The sequence below is a fragment of the Myotis nattereri genome (genome assembly GCF_964212035.1).
Source record: "Myotis nattereri genome assembly, chromosome: 2".
Lineage (NCBI taxonomy): Eukaryota > Metazoa > Chordata > Mammalia > Chiroptera > Vespertilionidae > Myotis > Myotis nattereri.
In genome coordinates, this window is record NC_138076.1 from 128056062 (window position 1) to 128069205 (window position 13144).

Genomic DNA, 13144 nt, shown 5'->3' on the forward strand with positions numbered 1-13144 from the left:
TCCTATATGATCTCTCTAGAATGAGAAAACTCTTAGCATTCTTATTTTCATAGTAATGTAGTTATTTGCATAAGTTCAATAAGAATCTGTTCTTCTTGTAACAAGACACAATTGTTACCAAGGCTTAGATTGGAATGACATGTTTGTGAATGATGTGCTTCAAATCAGACGTGACCGGACAGCGTTAAGGAACGGAAGTTGGCTTTAAGGAACCAATGCTTATAAAGCCCCCTTTGGAAGAGCTGGCCTGCATTTGGCGTACAGGGTTCCCTGCTTTGCAGGTGAGTAAGGATATTTTGGGAGCAGTGAGAAAAGAAGAATTCAGCCAAATTAGTATGCATTACAGGCAAAACGAGGTAGTATATTCTTGGCTTGATTTCCTAGCTTTTCAAAGTCCAATCTGGGATTCCTTCTGAAAAGTTCTAGCAAAACAAACTCAAAATGGACCATGCAAGCTCTTGGTGCACTGATGTGAATAATCAGGCCAAGTTTAATGAGACCAGACATAGTTCTCAAACAAATTAGTCTTACTTTGCTTATCTTTGATAGAAATGGAGGTGATTATAGAAAGAAAAAGTTTTTTGTTTCAATGAAAAAACAATAGTGCACCCTTGCAGATTCTGTCCAGATCATTTTGCCAGTTCTGGCTAAGTCCTGAATTCTTTAAGTTTCTTCCAATATCCAGCTATAACTCAAAATTAACACTTCCAAATTTTCCTCCTTGATTTGGAACTGAAACTGCCCTTTTCACAAAGCTGTGCAAGCTAAAGCTGGATTGCTTGATATAAATGGGGGGGGAAAAAAAAAGACTACAGCCCTGGCTGGTGTGTCTAAGCGGTTAGAGCATTAGCCCTCGAACCTAAGGGTTGAGGGTTTGATTCTCTGTCAAGGGCTTGTATCTGGGTTGCAGGTTCTATCCCAGGTGGCTGCATGCAGAAGGCAACCAATTGATGTGTCTCACATGGATGTTTCTCTCACTCTCTCTCTCCCTCCCACTCCTTCCCTTGTACTTTCTCTAAAAAATTCAAGGGGAAAAAATATCCTTGGGTGAGGATTAACAACAACAACAACAACAAAGACTACAACAGATGACATCTGGGCAGCCCTCATGCCTTCTGCTGTATGTGCCACCCGGAAAGTTCACTGGAACACTGATGCCATCCCCAGCAGCATCAAACAGCAAACCAGAAAGATTCCTCAGGTGCTCACTGCCATCCTGACTCCCCCATCTACAGATGCTTCAAACTCAAGCTTAAAAATCATGACTGGCTGTCCTCTGCATGCAGATACTAGATTTCTAACCATTAATCTTTGTTTTTCTTCTATTTTCATTAAATATCTGACTGCTAGCAAGGTATCATTTTGCTAATTGAATATTATTTTTCTTCAGTACCATTCAAATCCCTGTACAAATCTTAAGGACTTGTGGCCATTACCTCAAGGACTTTTGCTATTAAGAAAGGAAGAAAATTGAAGAGATAACACCATTCACTTGACTTACTAGGTTATTCTCCTGAGCATAAAATAACTCTTTACGGGAAAAAGCAATCTTGACCCAAAGCATGCCCGAATAATGGTGGGAACTTAGAGATTAGAGGTAGAAGTGTCGGGCTTTCCTGGTGACCTCAGTTCATATTTCTGACTTCCCACCAAAATGGCTCCTTCTCAACACAAAGCCTTTGACGTGCTGTTCCCTTGGCCAGGAATTCACCCCCTCCTCCCCATTCCTTTACCTAGTTCACTTTTGCTCATCCTATAGGTAGCGGAAGCAGTACTTTCTCAGGGAAGCCTTTGGTGACCTCTCTGACTAGGTCAGATTCTCCTAACTTAAGCTCTCAAAGCACCATGGCCACTCTTTCTTAGTACTTGTCACAGTTTCAATTTTTTATATATTCATGTGGCTATATGATTGTTGACCATCTCCTATACTAGATACTAAGTTCCATGAGGGTAGCAGTGATGCCTGCTCTTGGTCATTTGTATCTGTAATACATGGCACCTTACCTGGTACACAGTGACGCCCCACCCCAAACAGCTGTTGAATGAATGCACTAGGGATTGTCAATGACTTGAAGCATTTACCTTTCTACTGTCTCCAGCCCCCATGCCATACTGGAGGCCAAGGATATACATCCTTCTCTTTCTACAGAAGCCTATAAAAGTAAAAATGTGATAGAACAAAGCAAAGATTTAAAATAGTGCCTCCTTTCCTATTCCTTCAAATATCTCCTTTCAAAACTGACGCAGTGAGACCTGCACATGCATGTGCCTCCTCGGCAAGGAGCCCTTACCAACCTTAGCACAACATTCCTTGGGACTCACTTTGAATAACACACGCATAAACAAATTGTGACCAAACTCGTGGGTCCGAGCTCGCCGTTAAGGCCCACAGCACTAGGACGTTGTCCTCACCAGAAGTTTATTAGCATCATCTGCAATATTGAACTAGGACTCCCTGTCTCCTTAAGCAAAGGTTAATCTGGACTGTTTCTGTTTGTTGTTGTTGTTTTTTGCATTGGAAAAAAGGTGAGATCTTGGCCATTTAAAAAGGCTTTTACCTCTTTTCCACACTCTATGGGCCATGATGGTCACATACAGTCATTGCTGGGCCCACCTCTCCCCAGGAGGTCTTTCTAAAAAAGCTGAAAGACAACACTCTGGCCTCAGACCAAATGTGGAGCGAAAATGGCCTGGCTTCTTGGCAGCTCCTCTGTCCCACTGACAGCAGCCCAGCTTGTGGAAGCATCTGGTATCAGGACTATCTTGAGCTCCGGTCCTGGGAAAAATGTTCTCTGCTGCTTTTGTGGAAAAAGAAGAAAGCTTTAAAGACTGTGTGTGTGTGTGTGTGTGTAATATCTTATGTCAAATATATTTAAAAACCTTAGAACTAACCAAACGGATATCATTCTAGAAATAGTATCTGTCCTTTGTGATTCAGACTTTTTATAACACTTAAGGTTGAGGAACAGGGATGGTTACATCAAGGTTTTATTATTTATTTATTTATTTATTTATTTATTTATTTATTTATTTTAAATCACTGCAGTCATTTGGGAGGAGTGAGGGTGAGGAAGCAGGTCATAATTTAAGTTGTGTGCTAAACATTTTCCATGCAGTTTACTATGAAGATTAAGGAGTTTGGACTTGGGATTTTCAACCCAAATGGACTGCATTCTTCCTCCAAGGGGCAAACAAGAGGAAAGAATGTGATATACAGTGATTAAGTGTGCGGGCTTGGGTGTTGGTCAAAATCTCAGGTTATTAGTGTGTGGCTTCTGGACAATGACCTCTCTGAGCCTATCTGCAAACTGGGAAGAGTAATTCCTACTTTGCAGAGTTGTAAGCGCTATTTGATGCAATACATGTAAAATGCTCAGCCCAGTTTAGGCACACATTAAGTGCCCAATAAGTGGGGGCTTTTATTATAATTACGATTTCTACAAAATGCCCACACCAACCGTGATGCTTCCGGGCAGTTGTCTTAGGTTGACAAGAGGAATCCAGGCTGTAGTGTCCAAGAGGAGGGGGCCGTGGTTCAGGGGGCAGAGGGAGCCCAGGCTAAAGTCAGTTAATAGCAACCGCATTTGGATAGCGTTCATTTCACAACATGCATTCTTCGTCCTCTCTCCCCGACAACTTCTGTGTTTGTTACAAAACCTGTGGGTAGATAATGTTAGCCTAGTTCTTAAATAAGAAACCTGAGGCCCTGGGAGGTTAAGGGACTGGACCAAAGTTGCACAGGGAATGAATGACAGAATTGCAGAAGCAGGACCTAAATTCAGGCCTTCTATTCCCAAATCCAGGGGTTCTATTACGCCACAGAAGTAAAAGTTCAACCAGAATGAGAATTAAAAACTTAAAAGTGTGTATTCTACTTATATAAAAAATTATTATGCTATCTTTTGTTGGCTTGACATAGAAGTTTGAAAATTTCAGATGATCACGTTCATTTGCTCCCCACAATTCCCTTGGGGGATGTGTTTCTTCAGATGAAAAGATACAGAAGTTTAGATATGTAAGGAGCTTGTCCAAATTCAGTGGGCTGGGTCGGGGAGCTGGTGACGGTGCAAGCCAGACCTGCCTCCATGGAGAGCCCCTCTATGACCCTGAAAAGCCTCACCTATGCAGGGACAAGCACCCACTAAATTCTCAATGAGTGCAAGTAGAATATAATAGCTCACAGCTTGTATTTACATGCATTTTCTCACTTAATCCTTAAGATAACCCAGCAGGGTCACTCTAGACACATTATAAGCTATGGAATGTTCTGCCTGAATCTAACATCCACGTCAGGCTTGCTGATTCTTTTGTGGTGCCCTAGCTGGTACTAATTGGTTTTGGTGTAGATCAATAAAAACCAAGATTTCAAATCAAGCACAAAACCAACCAACAAACCAACAGATCCCAGAAACCAACCAAGAGGCAAGAACAGAGATGAATGAGATCTGGATGGCTCCTCTGCAGCTCTCCTTGCAACCCTAGCTGATCAGTACACAGCATGTTCTTCCACCAGGAGGTCTGCACCCTCAACCTTAAAGTAAACTGACGCACGCCATGTTGATGCTGCATTGGAACGCATGGCCTGTAGAAACTCAATGATCTCAAATTAATTTGTATTAAAGGAGGCCAACAGGTTTTAAAGAGTAGTTTGCTTTTGATCCCTGACTGCAAGTAAGCACCTTGGAGCCAGTTTAGCTTCTTTCCCTCTTATTGGGGCTCCCTCTCTTTCCCCTGGGGTGTAGCCCTTATTAAGGACTGTGTGGTCCTTTGTCCTCGAGTCAAAGGCTTTTCCAGCTCCCATCTTGAGCCATCAAAAATTCCTTAACTTCCTTTCAGCCTATATAAAAATCACTTTATTATTCTGTCTGTCTCTTATACATACACTGAACCTCTTGACAACAGCTCCATTCAGGAGAAAGCTGAGATTGTAAACATTTCATAGAAGCAGTGGGTGATGAAAGCATTAGTGTAGCTACTGAACTGCTCCTTAGGGGGGCAATATTTGGTTCCAGAACTCTAGGAAGTTTTTCATTGCATAATGCACTTACTAGGAGTGCAGCATGTCAGCTGATGGCATTGCCACATAAGTGTTTCTCCTGAAGAGGCAGGAGATGAGAGATAAGAAGGGTTACAGATAGGTCCAGACAGAGCTGGCAGCAAATGTGAGAAAACATTGGATTGAAACACATTGAGCATCTCTGTATCTGTGAAGCAAGTGTCATGGTCAAGGATGGCCAAGGAGAGAACCTGGTCTTCCTCTTGACCACAGACTAGAGCAAAGCTGTTTTTTTTCCCTGTTCTGTGAATGGTTAAGGGGAAAAAGACAACCACAGGCTAGGCTATTGACAAGCCAATGAAATATGCTGGGTCTTATCAAGCGGTCTTTTAGCAAGGCAGGTAGTGGCAGGTACTGGTTCTCTGACTTCTCAGAGTCCCTAACCAATAGACAGCAAGACTTTCTGGCCCTTGAAGGAAACCTCAAGTTTTAATGCCCTACAGAAGGCAGCTCAGTGTAGAGCAGGGTTCTCAAACTTTAGCCTGCCTCAGATCATCTGCAAGTCTTCCGGGCCCCACATCAGAGTTTTAGATTTACTAGGTCTGGGGTTGAGCACAAGAAGTTGAATTTCTAACAAGTTCCCAAAGGATATTTATGCTGCTGGTCCAGGACCATGCTTTGAGAACCATTGGTCTGGGGGGTGGGGGGTGGGGGAGGCAGGGTGTGGAGGGGGGACGAACTTGAGACTAGGCAGACATAGATTCCAGTCCTGTTCTTCCGCTTCCTGTGTGCCTCTGAATGAGCCACTTCACTTCTTTGAGCTTTGGTTTTCTCATCTAACAAAACAAATGATGGCAGGTAATGGTAGAGTGGTTAGACATATGGAGTGTGTTCAAATCTGGCCTTGCCACTAACCACCTCTGTGACCTTAAACAAGAGACTTCACCTCTGAATTCCTCAGTTTCTTCACCTGTCAAATGGGGGTAATGATAGTGTCTACCACATAGAGTTGCTGCGACCACAAATACGTAAAACATTTGCAATAGTTTCTAACACATGGTAAACACTGCATAGATGTTCACTATTATGATTTTTTTGGTAGTTGTGTGAATTACATGAGATAAAGCATGTGAAGTACCTATGTCATGTCAGGCACAAAGGAAATGCGCAGTAACTGTCAATTTCCTCTCTGAAACCCCCCAACAGGGGAGTCAGACTTGTGAATGCAGACTGAAAGAATGTCCTTTCAGTGGAGATCTAGGTAGAAGGGCACGGTGAAAAAGATAGCTGCGTGAGAATTTCAGCTGTTAGTGAAGCAGAGTGCCACAGGCCACCTCATTGTAACCTGACAGGTTTATGCCAGTAGGGCCTCCTTTTGAGCAAAGATCAGCAACTTGGAATATTTAGCCAATTTGTGCCTGGTGCTCAGAAGTGTGGGAAAGGTTTGAGGAACTCCCAGCAGGATGTCGGATGGCTAGCGTTCCATTTCTGGGGGAGAGCTGGGACCACCTATGCATGGCTCCGGGCACACAGACCTCATCATTTAGGGCCATCAAGACTCAGGCTGATTCATTTCCTTCATCCTCACCTGCCCATACAGCTCAAGGCTGCCCAAAATTTCCCCAGAGCTGATTGCTGAGTGCCAAGACAGCTATTTCCATTTAGCTTACTTTCTGGCCATATTCTCCGGCAGTGGCCTATGGATAAAGGGCAGGGTGGAAGGTTAAGTTAAATAAAACTGTCCTTCATCCGTGTTGTATTCAGTGACAAGCTAGTGAGCTGCTTTAGGACAAAACATTTAAATATATTTTGCAAAGGCTGTATATTGATAACTCCCCTTTGGATTTTTTTTAAAAAAAATACTTAGGCCCTAACTGGTTTGGCTCAATGGATAGAGCGTTGGCCTGCGGACTGAAGGGTCCCAGGTTGGATTCCGGTCAAGAGCATGTACCTTGGTTGCGGGCACATTCCCAGTAGGGGGTGTGCAGGAGGCAGCTGATTGATGTTTCTCTCTCATCGATGTTTCTAACTCTCTATCCCTCTCCCTTTCTCTCTGTAAAAAATCAATAAAATATATTTTTAAAAAAATACTTGGTAGTATACTAAAGGCCCTGAGAAGTTGTGCAGTAAAGAAATAATGGGTTTTATCCTTAACTGAGCAGTTCTCAAATTGTTTGACTATGGAAACTTTTTTCTTTAAAGCAAGTAACACCTCTTACTAACTGAGAGAACATTCTGTGTCAAATGCTGGGCCAGGCAGAAATTTAAATGTTCAGATATAGAACTATTTAAACACTGAGGGCCACTGATCCCTTAAAGGCCATATTTTAGTCTCCAATCATTTTAGTTTATTGTGAGAGTCATACTAAACACTTGTCAGGGGCTGGCTCTCCGAATGTCACTAACGCAACCTGTAGCTAAGACTAAGCTATGCTTATTCTTATTGTCATAAGGCAATAAACAACAGACAGAGCAAGGTCATATTTTATTGAAAATCGGAAGTTTAATTTAAGGTGGTCTTTCAGTGAGCAGGCTTGTTGGGTAAGGATAATGATATAACAGCTTAGGATTGAAAACAGCAAGAAAAAGACTTTGAAGTGAGTAATTTGAAGATCCTTCTGGTTAACTGTTGATGCTTCCTGTTGAAGAGGAAAAGGCTCTCTTTAGGGAGTTCCTATAATGAACAATCAAGTTATTTGCCTGGGCAAGAGTTTCCTGGATTAGTAAAGGTATAATAATAATAAAGACTAGATGATAATGTATTGTAGAAAACAAGTTGTTGGGGAGGGGGTTAGAGAGTTTCAATCTTTGGTTCACAAGCTGTGTATATGGGGTAGGTGTTTTCCATTCTCATCCTTAATTTTTGAACTTATTGCATGGATTTTGAATACTCATCTAGTTTATTTTAAATATTTTCTCCAGTCTAGACTGCATCAGGTTACAATGTGAGGAAATTGTGTCAGATTCTATAACTTTGTCATTGTTGAGTTATTGTAATAGAATAAAACTAGAGGCCCAGTGCACAGATTCATGCACCAGTGGGGTCCCTCAGCCTGGCCTGTGGGGATTGGCCGAAACCAGCAGTGCAAGAAGTGGCAGGTGGCTGGGGAGGAACAGGAGTCCAGGCCAGGTTCTGCACCACTCCCGCTCATCCAGGCCCCACTGTACCTGCCACCACCATGGTCCAGGTCTGGATGGGGGAGGGGCATGCAGGGGGAGTATCTGCAGGAGAGGCTCGCAGCAGCTGTGCTCACCAGCCATGAGCTAGGTGTCTGGCACCTGTTGGTCAACTGAGCAGTGTTCCCACTGTGGAAGCACTCTTGGGTTGAGTGTCTGCCCCCGATGGTCAGTGTGCTTCATAGCTACTGATCGACTGATCAGTCAACCGGTCGCTTAGGCTTTTATATATATAGACTAGAGGCCCGGTGCACAAAAATTTGTGCACTCGGGGGGGAGGGAGCGTCCCTCAGCCCGGCCTGTGCCCTCTTGAAGTCTGGGACCCCTCGAGAGATAACGACCTGCTGGCTTAGGCCTGCTCCCGGGTGGCAGAGGGCAGGCCCAATCCCTAGGTGCAGCCCTTGGTTGGGCTCAGAGCAGGGCTGATTGGGGAGTTGGGGCACTGCCCCTGTCATGCACAAAGCAGGGCTGATCGGGAGGTTGCGATGCCACCCTCAGTCACGCTCAGGGTAGGGCTGATTGGGGGGTTGGGGCACCACCCCCTGTCACACTCAAGGCAGGGTCGATGGGCAGGTTGCGGTGTCACCCCCTGTCACTCACAGAGCAGGGCCAATCAGGGGGTTGGGGCGCCTTCCCCTGTCAGGAACAGAGCAGGGCCGATAGGGAGGTTGTGGCCCGGCCCCCTGTCACACACAGAGCTGCAGGGCGATCAGGGGGTTTGGGTGCTGCCCCCTGTCACGCTGATCCCGGTGTCGGGAGGCCTCGCGGCTCCGCTGATCCTGGTGCTGGGAGGCATATTACCCTTTTACTATATAGGATAGAGGCCTGGTGCATGGGTGGGGGCCGGCTGGTTTGCCCTGAAGGGTGTCCTGGATCAGGGTGGGGGTCCCCACTCGGGTGCCTGGCCAGCCTGGATGAGGGAATGATGGCTGTTTGCAGCTGGTCACACATCCTTCAGGGTGGGGGTCCCCACTGGGGTGCCTGGCCAGTCTGGGTGAGGGGCTGAGGGCTGTTTTCAGGCTGGTGGGTGACTGAAGGTCCCAACTGCTCCTTTTTTTCCTTTTTTTAAAATTCTGGGCCAGCTTTAGCTCTGGCTTCAGCTTGAGGCCTCTGCTGCTGAAAGCAGGTATCTGGTTTGTTTGGGTTCTATAAACGAAACAATGTATAACTCCAGCTCTGAGATCCTGGCTCACTGAAAGCAGGTTTCTGGGGTTTTGTTTAGCTTCTATATTTGTAACAATGCTTCAAACTGCAAGCTCAGAGTCTGGCAAGACAGGTGGGGAATGTTGGTTTCCTCCGTCACTGAAGCAAGCAAGCCTCATGTTAGCTTCAAGCTGCCTAACTGCCATCTTGGCTGGCAATTAATTTGCATATCTCCTTGATTAGCCAATGGGAAGGGTAGCGGACGTACGCTAATTACTGTGTTTCTCTTTTATTAGATAGGATAATCAGTCTTTCTGACTCCATCCTGCTTCAGTCTGCTCAGTTCCCATGTCAATTAGCAACTTCTGCTTAGTCCTGCCCATAGATATGCTAACCATTAAAGGAATCTAACCTATAGCCTAGGAATTACTGAAACAACCTCCCTGCTCAAAACTACCTCCCCAAGGAGATAAGGGTACAAAAATAATGATTGTTTATCAAATATTTATAGGGACCTGGTGACTGATACCACTGCAACTGGATGTGGTTGACCAAAAGCAAAGAAGTTTCATCATCTCCCTTGGACCCTTGCTGGCATCCAGATGTCTGCAGTCATCACTCACCTCCTGATCTCAAACCTCTCTCATTTCTCCCTTCCCTTGACATAATAGAAGCCTGAATTCTATACTTTCTCAAGATGGTTCTTTAGGACTCTAGTCATTCACCGTCTTGGCTTGCTGGCTTTTTGAATTGACTCCCTTTCCTTGCCTTACATCCTTGCCACTAGACTTACTGGCAGTTGTGTGGCAAGCAGTTTGAGCTTTGACTCGATTACATTACCATTATGTGTCAATGTCAAGATCTCTACCCTCCACTCACACCTTTGTATATCGTGTCATTGCTCACAGATGAACCTCAGAGCACTCAGAGCTGACAAAGTTCTCTTCAGAATGGTTTCATCTGGGGACATATGATAGCAATGGCATCCATTCGCTTGTTGGATTTTGCTACTTTTTGGAGCAAGGATAAACGACAACTTTGAAATTATGAAGTGGGCCTTTGTTTGTTTCCTGAAGATAGAGCTCTTAGATGTCACCACTTCTAGGCCTAATTCTGTATATGTCAAGAACTACCTGGATTCATGAAAAATCTGAAATACAGACTATATTTTAAAGAAAAAAAAGGACATATAATGGATATAGTTCAGTCCAATATCATCGCTTGGTAATGACCATAATGGAAAATGCATTTAAGTGGATGTATTTAATAGGTTTCTTATTTTATAAATACAAAATAAGAAAGGTCACTGATCACTCAAGCTTTATCTTAAATTTTAGGGGAAAATTGATGAATGTTGTCTCCTTAGGATCAGAATGTGGATGAACCATAGGTGCGTGAATATCTTTAGTAACAATAAAGTTATATTAAATATGAGTTAATAGATATAACCTCCAATTTAATCCCAACTCCCTGATGTTGTACAACCCACTCATGTAATATTTCTAAAAAATTATTTACCTTTTTCACTGGTGAACTACTTTTATCTCTAGGTGTTTGAGTGTATTTGGGAAAATAAAAATTCTGGATTAATGGCACAATGGTTTTCAAAGCACAAAAATGTTTCTACCTTACACATTACTACACTCGTCTGTTAAAAGTTGATATGATTCTATTGCAAAAATAAAAAAGATGTGTATAAGGTCTTTGATAGTACAAATGTTGGTATTAGCTTTAATAACCAACTACTAGTTGATTGAAAGCAGGCCTAATTTTGTAGATGGCAAGAATGACATGGATTCATGAAAAATATGAAATACAGACCATATTTTAAGGAAAAAAGGACATATAGTGGATATAGCTTAGTCCAATAACATAGACTTATTAAATTAAGTCCATGCCAATTGCAGCACTATGCTAGGTGTGGAGAATCCAAAAGTCAGGATCAGTGTCAGTCTCTGTACTTGAGCTCATTGTCTAGAAGGGGAGACTGAGATGAAAACACGTAAGTTAGAGTATAGAAGGTGCTATCATAGAGGAGGGCACAAAATACTGGCACTCAGTAGAAGGTTTCTAGAAAAGATAATGTGTTAGTTGTATATTGCTGCATAATAATTTCCCCAAACAGGATAACATTGAACAATTAGCTTTTAGTATCTCACATAGCTTCTGAAGGTTAAGATACCGGGAGTGGCTTAGCTAGGTGTTCTGCCTCAAGGTCTCAAGTGAGGTTGCAGTCAGACTGTTGGCCAGGACTGCTGCCATCTGAAGATCTGACTGTGGGACGATCCACTTTCAAGATGGCACATTCACATGGCTGTTGGCAAGAGGCCTCAGGCCTCTGCCATGGGGGTCTCCCCATAAGGCTGCTCATAGTATAGCAGCTGTCCATCACAGAGTGAGGGATCTAAGAGACAGATAGGCAAAAGTCAATGTCTTTTATAACCTAACCTCCATTGATATTTTATAACTTCCTCCATAGTCTATTGATCATACAGTTCAACCCTGATACAAGTTGGGTAAGATTATATGAGAGTATGAATACTAGGAGACTGGCTCCACAAATACTACCTAAACCTAGTAGAAGTTCCTGGGGAATATGCTTTGACATATTGTTATTTTAAATAATTTTTAGTTAACTGATAACCTTAAGTGATAATTTTAACTGGAATCTGAATGCCTGTATGTAAAAGGAGAATAATAATAGTAGCCAACACTTATTGAAATCCTTGTATACAGCAGGCACTGGTCAAAGGACTTTCCATGTGTGACCTCATGGAGAGAGAGTACAGCTTAGTGTTTAAGCACCTGGATCCTGCAGGTACATAGTCTTCTTAATTTAATTTAATTGAAAAATTTTAATATTGGCATGTTGGGGCAGATTACTTAACCACTCTGTGCCCTGGTTTTCTTATCTGTAGACAAAAGGTGTAGCCTTTCTCTCCTAGAATTGTCTTGCGGATAAATTAAGCCCAGCCACTAGGCTCTTTTCTGGTTGTTGGAACACCGAGTTTCAGAAACTCAGCTCTTCTTTCTTTATTTTTACCCATGGGAGACTGCAGGGCACAGGCACCACACTGGACTGACCCAGTGGTAAACAAGGAAATCTCAGTTTAGAGTTGAATGTCCTCCACAAAGCAGGCTGGTTGATTCCCATGATGCTGGTCAGCTAGGCTGTATTTTAAGTTGTCAGCCCACTCTTAAGCTTCCTCCTCCTGGAAAATTAAAAAAAAAATGTGAGTCACCCCATGGGCTTTGTGGCAAGTATCTTACTGCTCCCCAGGGGAGGCAGATCTGCTCCGTGGCTTGGATCAACACATACTTTTTCCACGGGACATTGAAGGCTGGCCAATAGGCCACCTCAGGGTATCCCTCTGACCTCATGCCCTAAGTACTGAGGACATGTCTTTCCTTGGTCCTGGCCCCCCTTGAAGTCTCACCTACTGTTCTCATCTAGTTTAATCTGATTTGTTTGGGTTCTTGTTTTTTACATTTTTTTAGCATTGGCCAAAATCTCTCTGCAGGAACTCTCCACCCCCAATATTTCTATCTTCAGAAAATAGAAACTTTGGATATAAGTGCTGGTTCCTCCTTAGCTAGGCTAATTGCCTAAAGCCTTCCCAGGTTACTGTGGGCATGCCATCACATTCGTGCATCGCTGCTCTGGACTGAGAAAACAACTTTTCATACACGAAATGACCAATAGCCCCAGACACGTTTACCTGAATTTGGTTTCAAGGAGCATTTTAGTTCCTTATCTTGGGCAGAGTGATTTAAAAATAAAGTGTAAGAACTTATAATGGCAATAAGGGGGGAAATGTGTTCAGAATG